Source organism: Oryctolagus cuniculus, chromosome 8, assembly GCF_051225735.1.
Source record: "Oryctolagus cuniculus isolate XC-2025 breed Fujian yellow rabbit chromosome 8, ASM5122573v1, whole genome shotgun sequence".
Lineage (NCBI taxonomy): Eukaryota > Metazoa > Chordata > Mammalia > Lagomorpha > Leporidae > Oryctolagus > Oryctolagus cuniculus.
This window is the reverse complement of record NC_142874.1, coordinates 125,959,050-125,986,271: the sequence shown is the minus strand read 5'-3', so window position 1 is coordinate 125,986,271 and position 27,222 is coordinate 125,959,050. Positions and strand designations below refer to the sequence as shown.

Sequence of the window (27,222 nt, the reverse complement as noted above, 5' to 3'; positions counted from 1 at the left end):
GGAAGAGACTCCTAATTCCAGTGGAAAGGTCTGCAAATGCCACATGGGAAGCTGGTATGACTTAACTAGCGGATTAGCAAATGGGTATGAAAAAAGAACATATTCTCAATAAAAAAAGGTTGCATATACCTAAAGAAAAGTAAAAAGCCCATCAAGTACATGTTAGAAGATTTTGTCTTAAAGCAATAGTCCACTCACTGAGATTGATATGTAAAATTTACAATGCAGCAAGAGTGGCATAGCTGTATTGCTGGAATCATAGAAGGAGAGACTACACTTCAAGTGCATTATCACTTCATATTAAAGATTCTGAGTTTTTCCCACAAAATGTGGAGTAATTAATAAGCACAGATATATATTATTTTCAGTGGCATTTGGAAATTATATTATGAGAATCAACAGATAGATTGAATAAAAAAGGAAACAGAGAGACAACCCAGGAAACAATTATTATTATATTTTTATTTATTTGAAAGACATATGGAGAGAATGAGTGAGTGACAGAGAGAGACACAAACAAAAGAGAGAAAGGGAGAGAGAGATCATCCCTCTATTGATTCACTATACAACTTCCTGCAATAACTGGGGCTGGGCAAGGCAAAGCCAGGAGCAGGAACTCAATCCTAGGTATCAATGTGGATTACTGTGATCCAAGAATTTATGCCATCACCTGCTATTTACCATGGTGTAAATTGGCTGAAAGTTGGAACCAGAAGTCTAAATTGAATTTGTACCCAGGAACAGCAATAAAAATGCAAATGTCCTAAGTGACATCTTGAGTGCTTTACCAAATGCCCTCCCACCAAGAAGTTAGAAATTCTAAGGACATGAAGAATTTGTGCATAATGAAATGTCAACTTCTTTGGTTCATTGTATTTCCCTAGGACTAGAAAATAATGAGCTTGAATACATTTGGTTGACTTCTGAGTTTTTCCATTAAAAATGGTCACCAGCTTTCTGTTGGAGTACTGTCTTTTTGATTGGCTGTTACTCATGTTTACAGCATTTGTCCCCCATGTCTTACCAAGAAGGTCATTCTGAGGTATCCACTTATACAGCCGGGTATTAGGTCCTAAGGTATCCGGTTACTTGCCATCAAATTGCCAAAGAATCTATTAGGTAATGAAAATACCTATTTCATGAGTTGAATTTCAAACTACAGCATCTTAGAGTCTAAGGACATTGAGAGGTAACCTAGTTAAATGCCTTCCATGTGTAAGATTAGTAAAGGGAGACAGAAGAGATTAAGTAGAGAGAACTACCAAAAGATAGAAGTAAGTAGCCTACAAATATTTTCTGTTTATTTGTCATCAAACAGACATGGAACATAATTATGATGCTTCACAAATAACATATACTGCCTTAGTCACGTGACATAATGATTGACAAAAACCAGTGTTTTAGAAATTGTTAAAATGTCATAATTCTACTGCAAGAAGTGAAACTCATTCCCTGTATTGTACACTTTGAAATACATGAATTACCACATTTGACTCATCTTCCAAGTGTAATGTTAACTATTTCATTTGTGATCATAAAAGAAAAGCATACTTATATCCAATGTTCATAACATATTTCATTATAAGCTAACATCTTTTAATTCACAAAAAGCAAATCCATGTAATGAGTTATTTGTGAGAAATAAATTAATTCTGTTTAGGACAACATTTAACTTGTTTTATATTACAACATCCTAAGCACCATTTCCTGGAAAATGTTTAAATGGCTTTATGTAAAGTTTATTTTATTATCTTAATGTGCCTGTAAAATCAGAGCAAGAGATGGAGATATAGAAAGACACACACACACACACACACACAGAGGGAGAGAGAGAGAGAGAGAGACTGATTCTGTGTGCTTGTTCATTTTCCAAATGCTTGCAACTGATAAGGCAAGGATAGGCTGAACCTACAACTCCATGTGAGTCGACCATACCTGAGCTAGTACCTGCTGATGATTAAAAGTGAGAATTTGGATCAAAGGAACTGGAAGAACTCTATTACAAGCTCTATCATATGGTATAAATGAAACCAAAGCACAGGCTTATTCTGCTGAGCCGTATCACTGACCACTAAAGTGGCATTTTTGAAATGAATCAAGAGTAATATCATTATTGCTATGATAGGAAACTCTTTAAATGTGGAAAATAAGAGGATGTTAGTAGTACTATGATGTCTGAAAAAAATGCAAAATTGTTAATGCTAAATTTTGTTCAACTGACAGTAAACTCTTCCATGATGCACTACAAAGTGCTAACAGCAAAGATTACTAATTTCTGCTGTTCGACCATTTCCATATCCAGTACCAAAATGAAGTACTGATTTTAGATTTTCCAAGCTGTGTTCATAGACGTAGAATCCACATTTAATTTCAGTTTGCTTTGTGAATGTTAAAAATAATTTCAAGTTCTCAGAAAAAAAATGACACAGATGATTTTTAGACCCTTCCATTACATACCACACTAAAAAGCAGTTCATAACAATTTATAGATCAAAATTATCTTACATATATTAGAAAATTGCTGAGCACTACAATTGCTAGAGAAGTCCATCTGAATCTCTCCTCATTCCAGGTCTGCCCCTGCTTCACTCCTGAAATTCCCTCCTCCTTCCTCAGCCTAGAGGAGGTGTGTATCTAATGGGCTAGGAACACAGTCCTGTGAGGCCACACATTGTGATGCAGTGGGTCCATCTCTACTCTCTCCCTTACATCTTCCTGTTTTAGACACAACTAGGATTCAGCCTAGAGGGCAGCCTGTTTTCTTCATTTTTCTAAATATACTTGACTGGATGAAGTCTTGAGCTTAGGGTTCACAAACCCTGATTTTTCTATATCAGGAAGATTCCAGCAAATCAACTTGAGAGGACATATTATAAAATTAGGAAAAGTAAATAGTTGGGGATTATTTGGGAGTCTGAAACCACAAGTCACACAGCAGAATTTTTTCGGAACATTTTTAATACTATTGTATCAGCTCAATTATCAATTGCACTTTAATTCGTTTCTGATAACATCTTTAGTGCAGGAGGGGGCATCGACAATGTACAGAATAAAGAACCAAATGATACTGCAGAGTTTGGTGGCAATGTCATGATGGTAACAAAGTTTCACACTGCACCTCCAATATCTTCATTTTTGTGATCAAATACTAAAGCCAAACACACTTTTGGTTCAAAACATCTCCTGTGCTACTGTTGCATGTCTCACAGAGAGTTAGTTTTAAACTGATATCTGACAAAAAAAAAAATCTCAGCTTCATAACAGTTTAGTTTTCACACGGGAAGTTTCTCTACTGAGCCTGTTTACAGAATGTAACAGACACATTCAGTAGCCGCCCACCACTAGGATACTTTTTCCAACCTTTTGTGGAAGCTGGGCAAGGGCTGATGCAATCAGATTGTTCCTTTCTTCTGTCATGTTACTGACCATGGACCCCAGAGAAAATACCACAACTCCTTCTTCTCCAGAGCTCTGCACAAAGGTTTGCATTTCCTGTGAAGAAAAACTTTGCTCCATCACAAAAGGGCAGCAGTACAACAAACACTAGTGAAAGGATTGATGTAATCAACTAAGCAGAGAAAGTAAAGTCTTATCAGAGATTATTGTAGTGATCATTGTGGTAAAAGACGTGGGTGACAAAATTTTCCAATATTATCTAATTTTTTTCTGATTATACATTTCTAATTATAAAGATATCCGTGTTATCTACGGTCACATTTTTGTGCTAACTTTGTCCTGGATTTCTTTTCCTTAGAAAATTGAAACTTCAGGCCCTATTTTATAAGATACAAAGGCAGGGAATGGTAATCATAATTTAGAATCCTTTTCTCCTTTTAGATAATAAAATCTCATTTCATTTATCTTTTTTTTTTTTTTTTCAGGCTGAGTTAGTGAGAGAGAGAGAAACAGAAAGAAAGGTCTTCCTTTTCCATTGGTTCACCCCCCAAATGACCGCTATGGCCAGCACGCTGCACTGATTTGAAGCCAGAAGCCAGATGCTTCCTCCTGGTCTCCCATGCGGGGGCAGGGCCTAAGCACTTGGGCCATCCTCCACTGCCTTCCCGGGCCACAGCAGAGAGCTGGACTGGAAGAGGAGCAACCAAGACAGAATCCAGTGCCCCAGCCAGGACTAGAACCCCGGGGTGCTGGCGTTGCAGGCGGAGGATTAGCCAAGTGAGCCGCGGTGCCGGCCGTTCATTTATCTTCTTTGCTCCTGTTTCCAGCTAAATTTCCTATATGGCCAGTTTATTGTCATCAAAGATTTTTGATAAAATAATTGTATTGAGGTGATTTTACAAACCAAATTATTTAATCACTCCTTAATATTGAGTTTACATTACTGTTCATGATTGTTTTTACAAAAACTATTATATTCATTGACTTTGGACATCTTAATTACTTCTCTTTTTACAGTTTCATGCTAAGATCTTAAAATCCAAATGTTATTTTAATTACCTTGATCTAATTTATTAAATTTTTTATTTCTCTTTTTAACTAGGATGGACATTATCTAGACATTTGATAATCACAGGGGAAGCAAGTTGTTTGGAATTAGAAAACTAGGCTTGAGATATAAGAATACAAGCCTCACAACTTTGAGCTGTATTCAGACTTTGTGCAATGGAACAACTACGAGTATTATTACTAACTATCATGGCAGAGCCACCTGTCCTTCTTCTTTGCCTTTTGCTCCACTTTCTTCCTACAGCCATTGTCACTTTCTCTTTATGCAAATCAGGAAACCATTAAGAAAAGAGATACATAGTATAAACCCTCACTAAAATTGCCTCAGCCTTTAGACCTGTGAATTGTACCATATAAAGCTCTAAAAATTTGCATTCAAAATTGGCGTTGTATTTTAACCATTTACTATCAATTTTGTGGTGCATTAATAGGAAGACTGATGGTATCTCTTAAGAGATGATCTAATACAGTGAAAACGAAAACTTAGTTTCTACGTATGTCTCTTTAGGGTAGTATGAGTTTAAAATACATTAATTATTCATGTTTCTTTATGAAGAATGCCATCCTATCATATCCTATCACATGGTGCCATATAATCTAGATAAATATATAATATATTATATATTAATATAAATCAATATATAATAAAAGTATACATAATATATAATATAATTCTATATTATATATTATATAAATTAATATAAATGTATATTATATATACTATATATAATAGAGTATACATATTATATAATATTATATCTTATACAATATATTATACACATTATATATTACATATTATACACATATATTCATTATATGTTATAGAATTATATATACTATACATAGTAATTATATAATATAATATACATTATATGGCACCATGTGATCTTTACAGTAGATTATGTTATAATGAGGGTAAAACCATGTATTTTTTAAAGTTGAAAATATTAAAAATACTTTTTCCAGGTTTTTTAGGAAAATATGTAGTGCATTACCATTATCTGTATTGACCCTACTACACAATGAAACAACAGCGTTTTTCACACCTATATACCTGTAGTTTAGTTCCTGATTATCAACATTTCGCATGTCTCCCACCCCACTATTCTCTCTAGCCTCTAGCAACTACCATTCTCTTCCCAAAATCTCTGACAGGAACTTTGTTTGATTATATACATAAATGAAATCATGCAGTACTTGTCTGTCTGTGATGTTTATTTCACTGTGCATAATGACCACCAGTTCCATATGTGTAGTGGCAAAACACAAGTTTTCATAATTTTTTATAGTTGTGTAGTATTCTATTGTGTAATGTGTTGTATTTTCTGTATCTATCCATCAGTGGATGAAAAATATTCCCATTCCCAGTTTTAGCTTTGGAGATGATACTGCAATTAACCTAGTGATGCAGTTTGTTTTTTGACAGACTGATTGGATTTCCTTTGGTTATCAGAGACACCCTAACTGTTCTTCCTGTACTGACCGATTTTCTATGCAACAAACATGGGGCGGTACTGTTATTATAACATCATGAATACCATATCTTTGGTGATTGTTGCCTAATTCTCCATCCTGTAGCTGAACTCTTGCAATCACTTCCTTACTTCTCACCTTTTCCACAGCTGTACCTCTTCAATCAAATCCAGTGACTTAATCTTGATGTCTGCATCCTAAATATTAATTAACTAACTAATTAATATTGTGACTAAAGGAAATCTGACCCTATCTGTAACACAAATCTTTGTCTCTGGTTACCTATCAGAAACATTGTGATGTATTTTACACTCCTTCACGTTAGGTGGTACCACTTGACCTCTTTAGTAAAATCAGCCTCTTTGTTCAACCTCTCCTTCTAAACCATTCTTGCGTTTGCTACTTTACATACTTGTCATTCTCTGTCTTATATCCCTTCATCCTTAGCCTGTTCATGTACATCCTTCATATATCTGTTATTATCAGTCACTGTGGGACAGTTTCCCTGACCTCTCCTGGATCATTTTTAAGAATGTTGTTTTTCCTTTCACAAAATGTTGGGACTATGCTTCCAAAGAGAATGTAAAATGCTGGAGAGAGAATAAACTGTCTACACTATTTCTCTATATGTCCAAGCATTTGCTGTTTTGCATCCTAATGACTTTTCAAGTATACACTGAATTAATATCCAATATCTTCTTATGTTTTGACTAAGAAATATCTTAATCAAGAAGACTCTAGCCTAAAAGTCTTCTAGACATTCTGTTATGCTGCAGTGATAATGATGTCTCTACATGTGATGGCATTGAAATTTATGAGGGGATTTCAAAAAGTTCACGGAAATGTGCATATTCTAGTTCAAATATTCCAAACTGTTTGTGAAGTCCCCTCATATGAGTTTCTGGCTGGCAGAGCATTTAATTCTACTTCCAGTAGCACTCCTTGTATGTCAGATGCTCTGAGTGAACAATGCAGAGCAAGCAGGAGCATATTTACCTTGGGAAGAGGTTGGGCAGGTTTGCAGTGGAGCCCTCCAACAAAATAAACATTTGGCAGGAGTGGGCAAGGAGACTCCAAATCCCAATAGCTTTGAATAAGCCATATTTCAGCTCTCCCTACTAGCTCAGAGAATGTAACAGGTCTTCCTGAATGGAGGTAAAATCAGGAAAAGGCAGGGTAAATAGAGAATTGTTACCTGAAGTAAGCCATGTAACTATGTGGAACATTGCAGTCAATGATTTACAAAGCAATAATTTAAGTATATAAATATATGCATATATATATATATACTATGCATTACTCACCTATTTGATACATGCAAAAATGTCTCTAATATCAAGAATACAGTCAGAATTCTTGTCATTAAAATAGGCCACTATAGAATTAAACATACATTATTTTCTTTTTACAATAACAAGAGTATCAAATTCAAATGAGAACAACTATTTTAGCTGTAGAGTCAAGAAATTCTACAGTTATCATGAACAGGGTTTGCCTAGATGGGGAACTCAGTCCTGTTTCCAGTTAACCAAACTGCTCTCTGATCCTTGATTTTTCCAGGTGAACTCAGAAATCATTTTTTTCTTCTTGCTGTTGCTAGTTTGAGCATATTTTGACCTATTTCTGTTTTTGGTTCACTTTGGTGACTTAATAATATCACTTTATAATGAAATTTATATAAATATTTGCAAAATCACAGGGAGAGGTTTTTAAATTTTGGAAAAACATTTTTGTCTCACCCTTGTTTTGGATCTTTTTTATATGGAGAAACATAATTTTAAAAAATTAATTAATTGTATGTGTCTACATTTTCACAAAATTTTTGACCTTACACAGATGAACTTAAGGACTTGAGGAAGGAATGTAGTAACATTATACAACTCAATTTACATGTTTTCTGTCTGGAAAGAAACTTTGTATCACCCAGTTGTTAGTGGCACTCTTAGATAATATGGAAAACTTATTTTAATTTTAAATGTAGCAACAGACCTACCCAAGGCAATTTACATGTTTTCATTCATCAACAAAATTTGTCCACTGATTTTTATGACAGAAAACTGATAGAACTGACACAATATTATTTAGAGAAATTCTCAGTCCTTCATTGGTAGCTGTACAACTTCCTGGAATCTTCCATCCAAATGTGAATCAATAAGTTCCATCTAAATCTATAATGAAAGCCTCTCCATAACATTTGTAAAACTGATAAATCTTTTTCTATTTTTCATTAAATTACTTCACCTAGGAAAGAAAAATTCCTTGGATTTTTTTCATTCATGAAAGATCACCTACAAAATTACATTAAACTTAAGACATCACCCTGGCAACCAAAAATATGACTTACCTAGAACTTCACTGCAAAACTGATCCCACCTCTTCACATTAAATAATTGGAACCAAAAGTCAAAATAAAGCATCCATAGCATGTTTTTTACCCTCTCCATGAATGTCATCTGTCCACTTAAATCTGACATAATAACAGGCACATAGGAAGGAGGAAATAGAAGTCCCCCACTATACTTTTCATAGGTGTAGCCAGGAGTGAAGCGTATACTGTACACAAGGGGTCTGTTCAGTAGCTCAGCCAGCAGTTCACCACAGGGAGCAACTGGGTCTGCAAGAACAACATCAAACCTTGATTCTTGAAGCTTTGTCATGATTTTCTTGTTCAAAACCAAGTCTTTGCAGATACTTTCATAAACATCAGAATAATCAAAGAATAATTTTTGCAGTAGTGGGAAATATTCCCAATATGCATCTCTTGACATATCGTTTATAAGTGTATTAATCCCATTTAAGAGAAAAGCTTCTATTTTACCTTTAGTATAAGATGTGTGAAAAGTTTCAAATTTAATTCCTGATTCATTTTTGGGATCAATTAGAACAGAAGTAGAAGATCTCAGAACAGTTACTGCATGACCTTTCTGGACAAGTGCATCCAGGATTGTCTTCATATTCATCCAGTGACTGTACTCCATAGGCCACACCAGCACCTTCCCACAACTCCCAGAGCTGAAGCAGCAACTCAGCTGTAGCAGCAGCAGCAGAAGTGAGACACATGTCCTGGACATCCTGGGGAAATGCAATGCTTCCTCTTCACTTGTTGTCTCTTTCTTTAGCTCTTCATGGTTATATCCAAGGGGAAATGTAACAAATAGTTAAAGAATAACTTGCATTGGCTTATGGAGCTGGATGGCAGGTGGAAAAGCCAAGTTATATATTATTGTGGTTATGTGAGTGTTCCTGGTGTCTCTTATGATTGATTGATTTTTGTAACATGTAGACAAAGACCTACATGTGTAATGCATCAGTGTTATGAACAGATTTTAGAGCAGTGCCAAGAGCAGTGGCAAGCAAGGTGATTTGCATTAGATTTATCCCTGATACAGCATTAGAGATAAAATAATTATGTAACTCATCTTCATTTCTTGGATAGTGTGGTTCAAGGGACTGTTCTATAAAAAATGTTTGCATCAATTCAAAGTTTTTATCATTAATACATTTGGTTCTGTTTTATATGATTATATGTATATCTATAAATGTACTGAGATTAATACTGTGAAATTCACATAACAGAATACTAAAATATTTTTCTGTTTTTTAATTTTCTGAATTCTTGCTTTTAAATAAACACGAATTTTACTTAAATTGCTCAAATTATTGTCATAAAACCTTTTAATAGCCTTCAAAAATTAAAAGTGGAGTTACCCAAGAATCAGCACTTCTGAGCATTATATATGTATTTAAAAGAAATGAAACCTATCAGTCAATAAAATATGCATTCTGATATTGATATTTATTATAACACCATACAGAGAATACAAGATACATTCAAACTAAGTGTTAAACCTGAGATGAATGGATACAGAAAATATCATATGCATACAAATAGAATATCATTCAGTCATAAAAAGATGGAAATCACTTTATATTTAACAACATGGATGAACCTAAAGGACACAATATTAGGTAAAATGAGCCAGGCACAGAAAAGCAAATACAACTACAGATTATTTCATATATGACAATTTTTTCCCTTACTGCCTTCAACACTGTATCTTTAATTTTGAACTACTTAATTATTATGCATATGGGTGTAGGTCTTCCTGGATTTATCTTGAGTTTTTGTGCTTCTCAGAGAGAATTTTTTTTTTCCTCCAGTTGAAAAATTCTGTGCCATTTTGAAAGATATATTTTCTCTTACTGGCATGTCAAAAATAAATAAGTAATCATGTTGACATTGTCCTTTAACTCTCTCTCTCTCTTTTTAAAGATTTTATTTATTTATTTGAGAGGTAGAGTTACAGACAGTCAGAGGGAGAGACAGAGAAAAAGTCTTCCTTCCGTTGGTCCACTACTCAAATGGCCGCAACGGCCAGAGCTGCACCGATCCGAAGCCAGGATCCAGGTACTTCTTCCTGGTCTCCCATGAGGATGCAGGGGCCCAAGCACTTGATCCATCTTCTACTGCTTTCCCAGGCTGTAGCAGAGAGCTGGATTGGAAGAGGAGCAGCCGGGACTAGAACAGGTGCCCATATGGGATGCTGGCGCTGCAGGCAGAGGATTAACCCACTGTACCATGGCGCTGATCCAGCTCTCTCTCTTTTTAAGATTTATGTATGTATGTGACAGACAGAACATCAGAAGGACAGGAAGAGACAGAGAGAGATTCTCTTAGCTGATTCACTCCTCAATGGCTGCAGCAGTATTAGCTGTGCTATGTCAAATCTAGGAGCAAAGAATTCCATCCTGGTCTCCCTCATGGGTGGCAGGGGCCCAAGTACTTGGGCCATATTCTGCTACTTTCTTTGGTGCATTAACATGGAGTAGCTTGGACTTAAACCAGAACTTCAATAAGGGATGCCAATGTTGCCAACAGTAGCTTAACAGCTTAACCCACTATTCCATAAGACTGGCACAATCCCTTAAGTCTCTTAAACTGTATTCATTCTCTTATTTTTTTCATTCTTCTTGATCCTTAGACTGCATTACTTCCAGTAAATTGTGTTAGAGTTCACTGATTCATTCTTTAACTAAGACACTACCTAAATTCAATTGATTTTTTTAGTTTATTCATGCATGCAGTCTTCAAAAATGCATTTATGTTTAAAATCATTGATTTCATTTGTTTGCAACAAAACAACCTCATACTAACTTGGTACATCTTGTCTGTATAGGATCTGATTTAATGCACTAAGAAATTAAGGTTGAAACATAGCCTGCATCTGAACAACACAAATTGAAACAAATACAAAAATTCGCTTCCTAGTGAAGCTTGGGTAGAATAAAGGTGAAAGTATTTACGTTTTGTCAAAAGCTTACAGGGAAAATGACTCAGATAAACTAGAAACTTATAAGTAAATAATCAAGTTTAGGAGGAACAAGACTGTTGAAAATGAAGGCAAGAGGTACAGAAATTCCACTCCAGTGTTTCTGAGCAAAAAAAAAATCAATCATCTTCATGTTTTGATGGAGAAAGATCAGTGTTTCACAGAAGAATCAATAGACAGTGCCACAGATGTCTTTGTTGATTCCGATTACAACATTGTGACTGAAAAATTAAAGTTGAGTAAGGTTTTTGCTCAAAAGGCGCAAACACTATTGAAACCAGGTCAGCTGCACAGAGAGAAGTTTTTCAGTAAATTTTAAGTAGGATAAATATCCTGAAACATAGTAGAATTGTTGTAACAGGAGAGGAAACATGGCCAGGAACATCAGTTTATTTGGATGGAATATATGATTGGACCTCACTTATGATACCTGATGAACTTGATGGAGTAGACATTGAAAAAAATATATACTCTTTATTTTTAATTTCATTTTTTCATGAAACTTTTGAAGGACTCTCAAATGTGAGAGTATATGCATTCTTTCTAATGCATATAAAGCATTTTATAAAATTAATCTCAGGCAAGCTCAGAGACAAATGCAATGAATTCTAAAATATTTAAATTAGACAAATCTGAATATTATAAAATAAATTTGGCTGATAATTGTTTAAAAGAAATCAAGCACAGAATTTAGAATTCCATTCAGTGCAGTAGATGAAGCAAATGACTAAACCCTTTCCCAGCTCTGTTCTGAACACATACATGTCCCCATTCAATAAAGAATATATAATGTACATATCTATGTGTGAAACTAAGACAGGATATCCACCAGTTATTAACATGAATAGTTCCATGTTGAAACTATTTCTTTTTGTAGGAATCTAAATGAGACACAGGCCTTGACACAAGGACTAAGATCTTATCACTCTACAATGTGCAGTGAAGTACTTAAAAAATTAAGACAGTGGTGTGTGTGTGTGCTTCAGCTATTAAGTCACTGCTTGGACACTCATGTAGCATATTGGAATGCCAGGTTTGAGCCCTAACTACTCTACTTCTTATCCAACTTCCTGCTTTGTATATCATGGGAGGGAGCAGATAACAACTTAATAACTTGGGTCACTGCTTCTCAAGTGGAAGACTGTTTTCTGTTTTGAGTTCTGAGCTCCTGGCTGTGTCTTGTACCAACTCTGATTTTTGCAGGCATTTTTCAATCTATCTCCATATGTTTCTCAATAGCTTTGTGATATTAAATCTATATCCATTAAACATACCTTTTTTTACAAAAAAATTTTTTTGACAGGCAGAGTGGACAGTGAGAGAGAGAGACAGAGAGAAAGGTCTTCCTTCTCTGTTGGTTCACCCCCCAGTGGCCACTGCAGCCAGCGCACCACGCTGATTTGAAGACAGGAGCCAGGTGCTTCTCCTGGTCTCCCATGCGGGTGCAGGGTCCAAGCACTTGGGCCATCCTCCACTGCACTCCTGGGCCACAGCAGAGAGCTGGAGAGGAAGAGGAGCAACCGGGACAGAATCTGGTGTCCCGACGAGGAATAGAACCCGGTGTGCAGGCTCTGCAGGTACAGGATTAGCCTATTGAGCCACGGCGCCGGCCTAAACATTTCTTGTCATCTGGATAAATGATGAGATTCAGCAGTAGAGAACACTGGAGTGACCCAGAAAGATAGAAGAGGTAAGAAGATGCACCCTCTGCAAGGCCCCACTCTCTAAATTTGTAGTTATTATTGAAATTTAGGAACAGTTAACATTTTGGAATATACTTAAGAACATCAAAGAATATGAAAATAAAACTTTTTTGCATTAAATATATATACATATATATGTATGTATTACTTATCCATTAACAATATGCCATTCTAGTTGAAAATTCCTTGACAAAACTACTATTTATAGAATTAGTCCACTCTATAATCACAGGCTCAGAGATTATCTGGGCATTTGATAAGCATGGAAAAGCAAGTTCCTTGGGATAAGGAAGATTTGTTTAAGATAAAAGAGGACAGGCCGGCGCCGCGGCTCACTAGGCTAATCCTCTGCCTTGTGGCGCCAGCACACTGGGTTCTAGTCCCGGTCAGGGCGCTGGATTCTGTCCTGGTTGACCCTCTTCCAGGCCAGCTCTCTGCTGTGGCCAGGGAGTGCAGTGGAGGATGGCCCAAGTGCTTGGGCCCTGCACCCGCATGGGAGACCAGGATAAGTACCTGGCTCCTGCCATCAGATCAGCGCGGTGTTCCGGCTGCAGCGCGCCAGCCGCGGCAGCCGTTGGCAAAGGAAGACCTTTCTCTCTGTCTCTCTCTCACTGTCCACTCTGCCTGTCAAAAAAAAAAAAAAAAAAAAAAAAAAAAAGATAAAAGAGGACAAGGTTCACAATCTTTACTTGTATTCAAATCTTGTTTGTGGAACCAAATAACAGGTATTATTGCCAATTATCATGACAAGGCTTCCTGTCCTTCTGTTTTGCCTTGTCCTCACCTTTCTCCCTCTTCTACAAACACTTGTCACTTTCCCTTTATGCAAAGCACAAAATCTGTGAGGGTAGAGACAAGTTGTATAAGCTTTCACTAAAATTGCCTCAGCCTTTGTATTGAGGAATCTAACATATAAAACAGAAAACATCCGTCTTATAATGTAAGCCATTCCTATTAAATTCCAAGTAAGTTTCTTGGATCTCAACAAGGATTGACATAAGGCAGTGGTCAAAGCATGTAAGCACTGGATTCGAGCATCATTATTTTTGGGACCACACATTTATGCTGTTTTGAGGAAGAGTTTTCCTGTGATGCTAGAGTACCAGTGAAGAGCCTCAGTGCCTACAATCAAACTTTAAGCCTTCGTGTTGTTCATCTGATTGCCAAAACTACACATTTACATTTAAATGAGTCTACATTATTTCTGTTCTATGATTTTGCTTGAGAATTTAATTTTACTATGTTGGAAAATAATTGCCTTTTTAATTATGTTATGTCCAAAGAGTCATATATTTTAGGTAATTAAATGTACTAGTAATAACAACAAAGCAGCAATAATGACAATATTTAATATTAATTCTGATTACTGACCTAAGTGTATGAATTTTTTCTTGTTTATAACAGACATATAAATATTATACATATTTATAGGATATATTGTAATATTTTGTACATTAATCCATCAAACAATGTTATAATCATGGTAAAGATATCTATATCGTGAAATATTCATTATTTCCTTATGGTGACAACATTAAAATCCTTTCTTCTTTTTGCTTTTCTTTTAGAAAAATGTGTAGTACATTATTGTTGTCTGTGCTTGCCCTACTAATCAGTAGAACACCAGAACTTTTCACATCTAGCTATCTTTGACTTTGTTCCTGTTTATCAAGCCTTTCCCATCTCTCCCACTTTCTCCAGCCTCTGACAACCACCATTATATTCTCAAATCCTATGTGAAAAACTTTGTTAGATTATGAATATGGGTATGTTAGGTTTTGCACATGCAGTACCCATCTTTCTGGGCCTGGCTTTTTCTACTTATCATAATGACTTCCAGATCAATCCATGTAGTGGTAAGTCCCAAGGTTTCATTTTTTCTGTACATGAGTAGTATTCTATTATTTATATATGAGGCATTTATTTATCCATTCTTCAGTGCATGGACAAATATGACTAATTCTATTTCTTGGCTATTACAAATAGTGCTGCAGTCAACATGCCAATGAAGTTTGCTCTTTGACAGACTGATTGGATTTCCTTTTGCTTTGGGAGACATTTTAAGTGTTTTTTTTTTTTGTATTTACCATTTTTCCACACAATGTAATATGGAATAACATTATTAGTATAAGGGCATGAATAATTATGTCTGTGAACTTTGTTGTCTAGCTCTCTATTGTGCAGCCTGAACTCATATAACCACCTCCTTGATTCTCACCCTTTCTGCAGTCATACCTCTGCAATCTAGTCCAGTGATCTTAAAGGCTTATTTATTAGTTTAGTTGTTTCTTGTTTTTTTTTTTTTTTTCTTATTCTTATAGGATATCTGAATATATCTCTATCTCAACTATTTCTCTGTGGTTCCCTAACAAATATATTTTTGATGCATTTTATAATATTTTATTTATTTATTTATTTATTTATTTATTTATTTATCTGACAGGCAGAGTGGACAGTGAGAGAGAGAGACAGAGAGAAAGGTCTTCCTTTTGCCGTTGGTTCACCCTCCAATGGCCGCCGTGGCCGGTGCACCGCGCTGATCCGATGGCAGGAGCCAGGAGCCAGGTGCTTTTCCTGGTCTCCCATGGGGTGCAGGGCCCAAGCACCTGGGCCATCCTCCACTGCACTCCCTGGCCACAGCAGAGAGCTGGCCTGGAAGAGGGGCAACCGGGACAGAATCCGGCGCCCCGACCGGGACTAGAACCTGGTGTGCCAGCGCTGCAAGGCGGAGGATTAGCCTAGTGAGCCGCAGCACCGGCCCGATAGATTTTAAATGCCTTCATATTCTGTGATACTAAATGCCCTCTTAACAAAATCAGCCTCTCTATTCTACTTTGAGTAAACTAAACTTGTTTTCACTATGCTGTCTGCATTTTCTTTTTTTTTCTGTCTTGTTATCACCTAATCATTAACCTGTTCTGGTACATCATTCAAATATCTGTCAAGTATTATTATTGGTGACTCTGGAACACTTCCTATGACCTCTCCTGGATAAATGTTAACAGTGTGATTTTTCCTTTAATCATCTACACCATTTTTACTGTCTATGACTCCAAAGAGAACATAAGGTTTTGGGGAGAGAGCACAAATGGTTTCTACTTTACTTCTCTATATATCCAGCACTTGCCCCTCTTGTATCCTCGTCACATTATGAGTCCATACTAAATTAAAAGCCAATTATTTTCTTGTGTGTTGAATATTAAAGACCTTAATTTAACTTACTTTATTATTAAAGTTCCCCAGATATTATATGTTATTCTCCGTTTTTTAAAAGATATACTTATTTGTCTTAAAGGCAAAATTACAGAGAGGCAGAGGCAGAGAGAGGGAGAGAGGTCTTCCATCCGCTGGTTCACTCCCCAAGTGGTTGCAACAATTGGAGCTGAGCTGATCTGAAGCCAGGAGTCAGGAGCGTCTTCTGGGTCTACCACGCAGGTGCAGTGGCCCAAGGACTTGGGCCATCTTCTACTACTTTCCCAGGCCATAGTAGAGAGCTGGATCAGAAGTGGAGCAGCTGGCACTGGTTCAGGCACTACAGGCGGCGACTTTACCCAGTATGCCACAGCCCTGGCCCCAGAAGTTGTTATTCTCTAATGATAAAAAAAAATGGATGCATCTGGTAGTATAGAAATATATGATTTCAAAAAGTTCATGTAAATGTGTATTATCTTCTAACTCAAACATTGCATGTTCTTTGTAAAGTCCTCTCATGATTTTGTGCCTGATAGGGCCCTTTATCCCACTTCCCATATCTCTTCCTGTGAGTCAGGTGCTCTAAATGAAAAACACAGAGTCAAAAAAAGAAAGCAAACATATTTACCTTGAACAGAGGTTGGGCAAGTTTGCAATGGAGCCCTCCAAAAAAATAAAAATTGGGTAGTAGTGTGTGAGGAAACTCCAAATATCAATAGCTTTTAATGAGCCATGTTTCAGCTTTCTCCACCAGCTCAAAGAATCTAACAGGTCTTTTTGAATAGAGGAAAATGAGGAAAAGCAAGTTAGTGAGAGAATTACTAAGCGAGGTTTTCCATGTAACTACATGGCATGACACAGTCAATGATGTATAAAGTGTCTGTGTGTTGCTAAAAGAAATATTTATATGTATTTCATACATAATACATATAAGTATATTATTAATTGTTCACATACAATATATATATATATATATATATGCAAAGGAATTGTTCCTTTAGATTTTACCTGGAAACCTTTCATTTAAGGGGTACAAATTTCATATATTTCATATACACTAATTTAGGAACATAGTGATTCTTCTCATTTTACTCTCCCTCCTACCTGCACTCCACCCTTCTTTCTTCTTCCTCTACCAATTCCCTTCTTATTTTTTACTAAGACCTATTTTCAATTATCTTTATATACATAAGACTAACCCTACACTGAACAATTCAGTGAATAGTATGGAAAAAAAATGTTCCTCAACAGTCAGGGCAAGGATGTTTAAAGTCACCACATCTCAAAGCATCAGTTTCACTTCTACTAATAGCATACTTTTAGGTATGCTATTAATTACCACAGGTAAGGGAGAACATATGATATTTGTCTTTGGGATTGGCTTATTTCACTAAGTATAATGTTTTCCAGTTGCATCTATTTTATTGCAAATGACAAGATTTCCTTTTTTTTAACCACTGTGTAATAAGGAATTGTTTCTTTTTCTTTTCTTTTCTTTTCTTTTCTTTTCTTTTCTTTTCTTTTCTTTTCTTTTCTTTTCTTTTCTTTTTTTTTTTAACAGATAGAGTTAGATAGTGAGAGAGACAGAGAGAAAGGTCCTCCCTCCGTTGGTTCACCCCCCAAATAGCCATCACGGCCAGAGCTATGCTGATCTGAAGCCAGGAGCCAGGTGCTTCCTCCTGGTCTCTCATGTGGGTGCAGGGGCCCAAGCACTTGGGCCATCCTCCACTGCCCTCCTGGGCCAGCCACAGCAGAGAGCTGGACTGGAAGAGGAGCAACTGGGACTAGAACTCGGCACCCATATGGGATGCCAGCGCCGCAGGCGGAGGATCAACCAAGTGAGCCATGGCGCCAGCCCCAGGAATTGTTTCTAATATCAAATCAGTGTAGTCATAATTTTGTTATTAAAATAGTCCATTTTAGAACTATACAGGCATTTTGTTCTCTTTAAACTTACAAGAGTAGAAGAGTATTTATCCTACAATAATCATGAACAGAGCTTTCCCAGAGGAGGTACTCATCCCAGTTTCCAGTTTAGCCAGCTGGTTCCTGATCCTTGCTTTCCCAGGAAAATTGTGATTTATTTATTTATTTTTAAATTTTTTTTAGTTTGGTTGAATTTCTTTTTCTTTTACTTATTACTGTTTTTGGTTCACATTAACAGCTTAATAATATTCATTTACATCTAAATTTATATATAAATATTTCCAAATATCATATGGGGAGTGTTAAAGCCACTGAGGCCTGAGAGAATCTGCTAGGTCACTGAGGCGTGAACCCCTAGGCCCAGTAAAACCAGACACAGATGCATAACTTACTGGATAATGGAATGTTTATATGTGCTTAGAAAAGAACCACACCTGGGACATTCGAAAGTACTAAGGATCTGGGATAAGGCAGCTAGCTAGATTAGGGCCAAGAGCTGAAAGCAACATCTCTCCCCGACCCCAGACCTTGCAGCTTCTGATCTTATCCACCCACCTTTCAGTCCAATAACCCCTTCCCAAGAATGCACCTGCCCTAGCCTGGGGTCAATGCTAGATAACTTGTCCTCCATTCGGGACGGTCTCTCTTCCGTGGGCATAGAGGAGCAGGGCACTGAAATATCTCATTTTGTTCTTCCCTGCCCACTCTGTTCCTAAAACCTGTCCCATGTGTGTGTGTTTGATTTCCTCACCTTCCAAATGAACTTCATCACTTTGTAAGTCATAGTTGTGCCTATATTTAGAAGGCTAATCCAGGAAAGAGGCAAGAGCCTGGAGTAAGGACTTCTAGACTCCACCTAGCCCTTAACAATAGCCAATGCACTGTAAACTTTCCCTAGGAGCCTTTCTGCCTGACTCCCACCCTCCCTATAGGTCTGTGAGATACCTGGCACCTCCCCCAACACGCAGCTTAAGAAGGGACTCTGTTGCTGCTCCAGTAGAGTGAAGCCTGGCTCTCTGTGTGGGCTCAACTCCCATTCTCTTCATGCCCTTGTTCTGGCCTCCCTAAAATAAAAATCCTTTCTAATTTAACTAGCTTCCTCCTCACCTTCTTCAAACTCTAAAATAGTAAAACCTAACAGGTATATCTTTAAATTATGGAAATGGAGATTTTTGCTCACTCAGATTGTGGATCATTTTTATAAAAAAACAGATAAACCTTGAAGTAATACCTTGACAGTAGAGACTCCATTTTAGAGCACCCACGACTCCATCTCGAGAAAGCACCCCCCACCAAGAGACTCTGGTCTGAAACTATGATCTAAAACTCAGACATTAACACTACTCATACAATAACAGTACAGTGCTTCCCACTTGGCAGAGCATAGAAAATCCCTAGCATGATCAGTCAAGCTTAAAACAGATAGACTGCGCCTAGATTAGTGTTAAGATTGTAATTTGTCTATTATCATGACTGTAATTGATATTTGTTTCACATAGGCCTTACGTCAGTCTGATGCTAGTACCATCTATTCTCAGTCCCCAGTAGTAATGATGTATTCCTCTTCCCCTCCATGTGGTTTTGCCTTTATAAACCCTGCTGCTTTGAGCTTTGGGGTAGAGAGTTCTTTAGGGCAAGAACCTGTTCTCTACCACTGGCAATAAAGGACCATCAAGTTTTATCAATGTGTGGTGCTTCTCTGTTTGCACTCTCTCAGGTACAACAACCTAATTTTGAAATAGAGACTAATATATATATATATATATCTTTAAATAAAATTTTAGATTTTACACATATGATTTTATAAGTACATAATGAAGTAATTTATCAACTGTACAAAGGTCAATTTACAGGTTTTCTCCCTGGTAAAAACTCTGTATCTCCCTAATGTTAATGACTCTTTCAGGTAATATGGAAATAATATTAGAATTATAAATGAAGAGACAGATCTATGTAAAGAAAAAATGAAGTCACACAATTGCTTGAATAAATGTGTGTAACAAGCAAATTGACACATCTTTTTTTTTATCAATATATTAGAGAAGTGCCCACTAAGTTTTATAACATGAAGAAAGTATTATCAAATGGACATAGAATTGCTCAGAGAAATCATCATTGTTTTATTTGTAGCTGTGCAACCTCCTGGAATGTCCCATCCAAAGGATGAGCTTGATTCTGGCTTCTAACTCATCCTGTAATGTAAGCATTTCTACAACACTTCTGAAATTGATCGATCTTTCTATTTTATTAAGTTAGCTAGTAGATGTTAGATTTTAGGATTTTAGGGTTTCAAAAACATGAGTTTGGGTAACAGGCAGAATCCATTCTTAAGCTTCTTGTTCAGGGAGGTAAAGAGTATCACAAGGACCCTGATGAAATGGGTGGGAGACAAGCAGAATGGCTCCTTGATGAAGTTTATAATGCATTGTCTTAGCAGTTGGGAATGTCCCAGGTGGGGAGCTTCCAGAGCAATAAGCATTCCACTAGCCTTTAAGATTACCTGAGCCTAGTTTCTTCTGTTTTGGGAATTTAGGCCTCGGAGGTCTAACAGATTCTAAGAGTCAACAGGAGTTAATATTTGTATCAGTGGTCAAAGAAAAATGGGTACTTTTGCTGGCGCCGTGGCTCAATAGGCTAATCCTCCACCTTGCGGCGCCGGCACACCGGGTTCTAGTCCCGGTTGGGGCGCCGGATTCTGTCCCGGTTGCCCCTCTTCCAGGCCAGCTCTCTGCTGTGGCCAGGGAGTGCAGTGGAGGATGGCCCAGGTGCTTGGGCCCTGCACCCCATGGGAGACCAGGAAAAGCACCTGGAGCCTGGCTCCTGCCATCGGATCAGCGCGGTGCACCGGCTGCAGCGGCGGCCATTGGAGGGTGAACCAACGGCAAAGGAAGACCTTTCTCTCTCTGTCTCTCTCTCTCACTGTCCACTCTGCCTGTCAAAAAAAAAAAAAAAAAAAAGAAAAATGGGTACTTTTCTATTGTTTAGAGAGGAAAAATGAAGAAACAAGTCAGAATTATATATCCAAAGTGTTGCTCTTGCTCAATAACCTTGTTAGGTGGATCTTCTGTTTGGTTGAATGTAGGAAGAACTGTAGCAGCAGGCCAGCATTTACATAGTGAGATTGTGGAGAAAAAGGCACCCTAATCCACTGTCAGTGGGAATGTAAACCGGTGCAGTCACTGTGTAAGAGTAAAGTATGGAGATACTTCAGAAATCTGAATATAGACCTATCATATGAGCCAGCCATCCTACTCCTGGGAATTTATCCTAATCAAAAGAAATAAGCATATGAGAGATTTATCTGTACCACCATGTTCATTTCAATTCAATTCACAATAGCTAAGGTGTGGAATCAACCCAAATGTCTATCAATTGTTGACTGCATAAAGACATTATGATATATATACACTGTGGAGTGCTATTAAGCTGTAAAGAAAAAAAAAAAGACATCCTTTACTTTGCAACAAAATGGTTGCAACGAGAAACCATTATACTTAGTGAAATAAGCTAGTCCCCAAAAGACAGATACCATATGTTTTCCCTGATCTGAGGTAACTAATACAGTATCTAAAATGTAATATATTGGAACGAAATGAACATTTTGAGATTCGATGATTGTTTACAGCCCTTCTCTCTCCTGTTGAGGAACAGTGTTTTTTGTCTTCATACTATTAGTTGAAGTCTTTTTACTTAGTGTAGGATTAACTTTATGATCATTAAGTAATCTGAAAATAGATCTTTGTAAAAATTAAGAGTGGGAATGTAAGAGGGAGGAGGAAGAAGGGTTGGAATGTGGGTGTGTGGGAGGCTAGGGTGGGAAGTACCACTATGTTCCCAGATCTGTATATATGAAATATATGGAACTTATATAACTTAAATAAAATTTTAAAAAAGGGTCTTGTTATTGACAACAATCTGATAGGACAGCCCAACTCTTTCTAAGGGGGCAGATCAGGGGAATTTTCAACACCCTAAAAGGAGGAGCTATGTAGGTCTATTCGGAAGTTCTGGGGGAAATTTAGGAATCTCAGATTCATGAAGCCTTCTACTCAGCAGGGAGAGCAGGGTAGAGAAAGTATTGAGGGCCCCTATGCATATTCATAAAAACTCTGAATAGAGACTGGGATCAGATCTTTACCAAGATGCCCACCTGGTCTTTCAATTGTGTCTCTTCATTATTTGTTTTCATTAAATTTTGCTTCAATATTCATTTCCCTTTTGTGTTCTTGCCTTCATGCTTCCTTGTCTAGGAGACAAAGAACTCAAGGGTTTACAAACAATTATCCACTCTAGCTTCATTGTCATTTCATTATCTTACCTATAACAGACTAAATTCCTTGATTTTACATTCATGCAAACTCACCTACAAAGTCACAATAAAGTTAAAAATTCACACCAGCAATCAAAAACATGATTTACCTAGAACAAAACTGAAAAGCTAATTCCATCTCTTCTCATTAAATGATTGGAACCAAAAGTTAAAATAAAGCATCCATAGCATATTTTTTACCCTTTCCATGAATATTTGACCACTTAAATCTGACCTATTAATAGGCACATAGGAAGGAGGAAATAGAAGTTCTCTACAAGTCTTCTCATGTGTAGCTGGGAGCGAAGTGGAGACTGTACACACAGGATATTTCCAGTAGTTCAGCAGCAGCTCAGCACAGGAAGAAAATGGGTCTGCAAGAACATCAAACCTTGATTCTTAAAATTTTGTCATGATTTTCTTGTTCAAAACTATGTCTTTGCAGAGATTTTCAAAAGTATCAGAATGCTCAAAGTATAATTTTGCGATTGTGGAAAGTATTCTGAACATGCATCTCTTGACACATCATTTATTGATGTAACAATCCAATACCTGATAAAGCTTCCATTTCATCTTTAGTGGGGGATATGTGAAAAGTTTCAAATTTAACTTCTGATTTATTGCTGAGATTGATTAAAACAAAGCAGAAGATCTCAGAACAGTTACTGCATGAACTCGCTGATTAAGTGCACCCAGGATGGTCTTCATATTCATCCAGCGGCTGTACTCCATAGGCCACACCAGCACCTTCCCACAACTCCCAGAGCTGAAGCAGCAACTCAGCTGCAGCAGCAGCAGCAGAACTGAGACACTTTTCCGGGGCCAGCGCAGTGACTCACTTGGTTAATCCTCTGCCTGCAGTGCTGGCATCCCATAGGGGCGCCGGGTTCTAGTCCCAGTTGCTCCTCTTCCAGTCCAGCTCTCTGCTGTGTCCCAGGAGGGCAGTGGAGGATGGCCCAAGTGCTTGGGCACCTGCACCCATGTCGGAGACCAGGAAGAAGCACCTGGTACCTGGCTTCAGATTGGCGTAGCTCCAGCCATGGCGGCCATTTGGGGGTGAACCAACGGAAGGAAGAACCTTCTCTCTGTCTTTCTCTCTCTCTCACTGTCTAACTCTATCTGTCAAATGAAAAAAAAAAAAAAAAGAAAAGAAAGAAAGACACATTTCCTGGACATCCTGGTGAAATGCAATTCTTCCTTTCCACTTGCTGTCCCTTCATTAGTTCCTCTTGCTTATATCCAAGAGGAAAAATAACAAATAGTTAAAGAATAACTTGTACTGATTAAACTAAATATGAACAACCAGAGTTTATGAACCAGGATGGTATGTAGAAAAGCCAAGTTAGATATTGTCATGGTTATGTGAATTCTGCTGGTGTTACTAATTCATTTTCATAACTAGAAGGCAAAGACCTACACATGTAATGTATCAGCATGATGCAAGAGATTTAGAGCAGTGCCATGAGCAGTGGCAAGTGAGGTGATTCCATTTGAAGTATCCCTGATGCAGAATTAGAGATCAAACAATAATGCAACTGATCTTAATTCTTGGATAGAGTGGTTCAAAGGACTGTTTTTTAAAAATTCTTGCATCAATTCAAAGTCTTTATCATTAATGTGTTCAATTATGTTTTATATGATTAAATGTATATGAGTAAATATACAAAGATTAATACAAAATAATGTCTAAAAGACAAAGGAAATGCAATATATAGAGGTGGCTCTCAATATAAATGTACTTACATATTTTAAAAATTTGTTTTGTTCATTGATTATGATATCATTTATAAACATGATTTACAGCATCATATTTATATTTTTTATCATATCCTATTTGTATATTATGTAAATGATGAAATATAACTTAATAAATTAGTATACTTATCCCTTAACATACTTATCTTTTGAGATTAGAACATTTGAAATACACTCTTAGTAAGTTTGATCATTCATGATGGAGATGTACAATTTGGGACATGCTCAATCGGACTTGCCCCAAATGGTGGAGTTAGCAACGTGCCAGGGGATTCCAATACAATCCCATCAAGGTGGCATGTACCAATGCCATCTCACGAGTCCAAGTGATCAATTTCAGTTCACAATTGATCACACTGATAGGTCTAAGAGTCAAAGGGATCACACGAACAAGACTAGTGTCTGCTAATACTAACTGAGAATCAAAAAGGGAGAGAACGATCCAACATGGGAAGTGGGATACACAGCAGACTCATAGAATGGCAGATGTCCTAAACCACACTCTGGCCTCAGAATCAGCCCTTAAGGCATTCGGATCTGGCTGAAGAGCCCATGAGAGTGTTTTAGGCATGGAAAGCCAAGACGCTCTGGAAAAAAAAAAAAAAAAGACCTAAATGAAAGATCTCCGCAAGTGAGATCCCAGTGGAAAGAACGGGGCCATCAAAGAAGGAAGTACCTTTCTCTGAAGGGAGGAGAGAACTTCCACTTTGACTATGACCCTGTCGGAATAAGATCGAAGTCGGCAAACTCAAAAGGCTTCCATAGCCTTGGCAACTCATGACTAGAGCCTAGGGAGATTACTGACACCATAAACAAGAGTGTCAAATTGTTAAGTCAACAACAGGAGTCACTGTGTACTTACATCTCATGTGGGATTTGTCCTTAATGTGTTGTCCAATGTGAAGTAATGCTATAACTAGTACTGAAACAGTATTTTACACTTGGTGTTTCTGTGTGGGTGCAAACTGATGAAATCTTTACTTAATATATACTAAATTGATCTACTGTATATAAAGATAATTGAAAATGAATCTTGATGTGAATGGAATGGATCAATCTACTGTATATAAAGATAATTGAAAATGAATCTTGATGTGAATGGAATGGATCAATCTACTGTATATAAAGATAATTGAAAATGAATCTTGATGTGAATGGAATGGGAGAGGGAGTGGGAGATGGGAGGGGTGCGAGTGGGAGAGAAATTATGGGGGGGAAGCCATTGTAATCCATAAACTTTACTTTGGAAATTTATATTTACTAAATAAAAGTTAAAAAAAAAACCCATGCCTTTAAAAAAATTATATGCACTATAGTGTGCAGTAGAACGCTGTACCTTATTCTTCCTATCCATCTGAAAGTTTGCATCCTGTGTCTAACATGTCTGTATTATACTCTGCTTCTACAAATTGGAAAGATATAGATTCCACATATGAGTGAAATCATGTGGTCCATGTCTTTCTGTGTTTGAATTTTTTCATTAGGTAATGTCCTCCAGTTCTTCCATGTTGTTGTTAGGCCAAGTTCCGTTGTCCCCAGAGACCACCAAGGAGCCGATACCACTGTAAAGCACACAAGAGTTTTATTACAGGTCCAGGCCTGGTCTCTCAATCAACACCGACACAGCGGGTCTGAATGGAGAGCCCCGACCCTTCATTTAACAGGGTTTTTACAGGGTTTTCAGAGACATTCTATACATTATGGTACCATTTAGCAAATCATCTGATCTCATGGGAAATTCAAAGGACATCTCTTAGAATTGATTAGTGCATCCAGTGGCGGGAACCGACCTACTAAAGGTGGTTGGATGCCTTTGGGGTTGATGCCTTTTGAGTTGATTGACTGAAACATAGGGTCCGAGCTGATGGGGTGTACGTGCCGAACTGCAGGGTCTCGGGTAGCTATTAATGACCTTATCTGCCCTGAGAAGACACCAGGAACTCTAGGTATTTCTCTGTTATCTGTTAATCGGCTGTTGCTAGGAGAGTTTATTGTAAGGGGAGTTCATTTATTTACTTTTAGGAGCTTCTGGCTCAGAGTTCAGGGCCTGGTCAGGCCCAAGTTACAAGATGGAGGCCTAATTAAAAATAGTTACACCTTGATCCAGCCCCAGGTTTCACATGGTCACCTGACAGAATTCTATGCTATTTTAAAGACTGAAATATATTAATCTTGCATTTCACTCTATCCTGAACCTTGTGACCTTTAAGTTCCCTTAATGATTGAGCAAGTCAATTCCAAAGTTCACCTGTCCTACCTAGAATTTTGCATTATTTTTTAAAACAATTTATCTTATCTTCAGTGCACTAATTTTTTGTCAGTCATTCTAAAGTCCCTGTCATCATGAGTTGGCATTTTATTTTTTTGAAAACAATTAATTTACATTTGTATCTGCTTTACCTAGGTCAGTCAAAAAATATAAAATGAGTGCAAAATGTAAACAGAAAAAGATGATCAATCAGATTAACACTTAGAGATTTGTTAAAAGAAATCAGCGATTCACTTTTATAAACAAATGCCTTTTAATTTAGGTTGCAAGTTAAGTAAGTTCAGAATGCATTTAGTGTTCCTAGGCAACCAAACATCACAGTTTCACAAAGTATCAGTCTGGACAGGATAAGCCAAAGAAGTAAAAGATATTACTGCAGCAGGAAGGAAATCTTACCATATAATCCACAAGGTCTCTAAGCACGCTGGGCCCCAGCTTTCTTAACCAAAAGAAAACTTTTCTCTCCTTCCATTTTGTATCTTACTATTTTCATTAAGTAATGATTACTGAAGAGTACTCAAGATGTCTATGAAAATAACTTGACGTTCTAATAGAAGTCTTTGATGAGTTACATACTTTTAGGTAGATAGCAATTTGAGGCCATTCAGAATTCCTCAACCAAGAAAATTTCAAGTGAGTAATGTTTCATGTAGTAGGAGGATGTGAACCGTAAACACCCATGCAGTGCAAAGAGCCTGGCTAGACACTATGCAAAGTACTTGACAAGGTTTATTTTGGCTTCTATCTCTACCAGCTCATGGTTCATGTCTTTAAAGGTGACTCTAGCCGCCAGGCTGAGTA

The 27,222-nt window shown here is 37.2% G+C and overlaps 1 protein-coding gene and 1 pseudogene across 1 annotated transcript in view; both read right to left on the bottom strand.

Annotated features, from left to right (window-relative positions):
- The window catches only part of LOC100341030 (UDP-glucuronosyltransferase 2B16-like), a 56,863-nt gene that overhangs the window by 10,022 nt on the left and 19,619 nt on the right, over window positions 1–27,222 (bottom strand). The window contains exons 2-4 of the mRNA XM_089302675.1: window positions 6,934–7,082; window positions 3,361–3,492; window positions 1,025–1,112 (exon numbers count right to left, since the gene is read on the bottom strand). The gene's annotated coding sequence lies outside the window, so the exon portion shown is untranslated. The remainder of the gene's footprint in view (window positions 1–1,024; window positions 1,113–3,360; window positions 3,493–6,933; window positions 7,083–27,222) is intronic.
- LOC149125154 (UDP-glucuronosyltransferase 2B16 pseudogene) lies at window positions 8,150–9,045 on the bottom strand (annotated as a pseudogene).